Consider the following 2,488-nt stretch of genomic DNA (forward strand, 5'->3'; position numbering starts at 1 on the left):
ACATTTCTGTTCATCTGCCTTTGCCATTTCTCCTCTTAAATCCAGCCATTATGAGAATTATGTGGAAACCGAAAAGTCAATCATGTTTTCAGAAAACTTTTGAAGATGTTTGTTCTTGATGACCTTAAATTTGAAGCATCAACAGAAGAAAAAGGAGAAGAAGAAGACATTGGATATGCCTGAGAAGTTTTACTGTTCGGGGAGCTCACAAACTGTGGCAGCTTATCGTTCTGAACTAACCCTTTGCTCTACTCGTTCTCCTTCTTCAAAATCCACTTTTTCTCTTCTATGCGTCTCCTTAACTCCGATTTCCAATTCTTCTTCGCAGTCTTCTTTTCGCCTGTTTTTTCTCCTTCATTCAGCTTCCTCAGCTCCGCATGAAGTTTTTCCTTTTCTTTTTCTGTCTGCTCTTTCCTGAACCTCTTCAACTTCCTTGTCACTTTTAATAACTCTCCAGTCTTCTTTGCCCTCTCCTGTTCCACAAATTTTATAGAATAGTATCAGGTACTGCTTCATAACGGACACAAGCTCGTCCACGTGGGAGATTATCTCTTGAAAGTTGACAAGTTGAATTTTGTTGAACAAACTGGTTTTTTCACTTTTAAGGAAAGAGGTTGCCTTGGCTGCTCATGGATGATATTGAAAATTGAAAAAGTGGATGGAAGCGAGGTTGGATATGAAACAGGGTTCACTTATATGTCTTGTGGGCTGCTTTCACCGTTTGTGACTTCTGAGACACATCTGCAAAAGGATGAGCTGTGATAATAATTTTTGAAGTGTTTGGCTTTTCTGCGTTCTTTGCTTTCTCCTCCTCCTCTCTCTGCATAATCTCTCGTTTGTGCTCCTCAATCATCATTCTCCTCTTTTCTTAGTTGTTCCATACCAGCTTTTTCATTTGCTCCTCAAAACGCTATTCCTCTTAGAATATCATCGTTAGCGATAGCATTGACAACAAGTGAGTCAAATGCAACGTAAGTTTCATTTTGGAAAGTGCAAAAATATAGTGCATAAACATAGGTTTACACATATAATGCTTCAGGTTCGTATCAATCTCCTTCTTCTCATGCATCTGCTGCTTTTCGGTCTTCAGCTTCTCCTCTCCATCATCCCCCGACAGCCACAGTTAGAAAACAAGTTTCTTTTTTTTCACTTCTTGTTATGTTTGCTTCCACGAAGCCACTTCGATTGCCTTGTCGTCTTCTCTCCTTCAGCCTTCTTTCCATTCGCTTTGTACCGATTGCAGTGCCATCATCTCATTCGCTGCCTCGTGGTGTTGTAGCTCGATTTCTGAGTTCTTCTTCTTTTCTCTTTCTCTTCCTTTCTCATTCATTATTTCTCCTGAGTAATTTCTCAAATCGTATTGCACTCATCTCACGTTGTCGATCTCTGTGAATGTCTTTCCTAACAATCTGACAGAGAAAATTTGAAAATCTTGACGAAAAAGGATTGACGCCTGCACCGTTATCGTATCACTGATGCTGTAACATAAGATTATTTTCTCCTTTGGAATAAATAAAAGTGGGAAAATAAAAGGAGGAGGAGAAGAGGAGGAGGAGGAGAGGAGGAGGAGGAGAGGAGGAGGAGGAGAGGAGGAGGAGAAGAGGAGGAGGAGAAGAGGAGGAGGAGAAGAGGAGGAGGAGAAGAGGAAGGAGAAGGAGGAGAAGAAGAAGAAACCAGATTATTTGAGAATACATCTAAAGTTAGATCAGATGGAGTGGAAGAAGACACAAAATTTCATTATTGAAGTTGTTATTGGTGAACTTCACAAAGAAGTTGAACACTATCACTCACAATACGGGAACAAAGTTACTTTCCTTGAAAATATTAACATATAAATAACATTTATTCTTATCATCAAAATAAGTTATTCAGATCACATATATACAAAGAAGGAAAAAGAAAGAAAAATCTTTTTATGAATATTTGTGTAAATGCGCTCAAACAAAAAAACGAAAGAAGGATGAATAAAGCTTAATCAGCTTCACCATTAATCGAAGCAATATGATGCAAACAACAAACTCCGTTATAAGATTCCCGCAGATTTTTCTGTGATTTGAACATAATATTCAAAATCCATGTTTTCAATTGGATGCTCATCTTTGGACTTTCCTTTGCTCTCTGAATTTTGTTCTTTTTTTCGGATTCTTTTTTCTCAGTTCCTTTCTTCGTTCATTTTCACTTCTTTCCTTATTAACAAACTATTTATCTCTGCATTCAAAATCTTCATTGCAACAAAAAGTGAATACCAAAAAATATTTTGGTCTATATTGAAGTGTAATTCATCATTTTGGTAATATTTATGAATCTTTGTCAGCGTTTTTTCGCGCTTCAAAAACGCTTCGCAGGCATTTCAATTTTCTGAAAAGAAAGTGTTACAGCAAATTGTTCAAAAGCAACAGTTGCATTTATAAAACATTCACAATTGATCGTTAAATAGCTTATTTCATTGTTGCAATGAAAACAAACATTATGAATTTGCTTTTTGATC

This window comes from Monocercomonoides exilis, assembly GCF_001643675.1.
Source record: "Monocercomonoides exilis strain PA203 chromosome Unknown scaffold22-1379369, whole genome shotgun sequence".
Classification (NCBI taxonomy): domain Eukaryota; phylum Preaxostyla; order Oxymonadida; family Polymastigidae; genus Monocercomonoides; species Monocercomonoides exilis.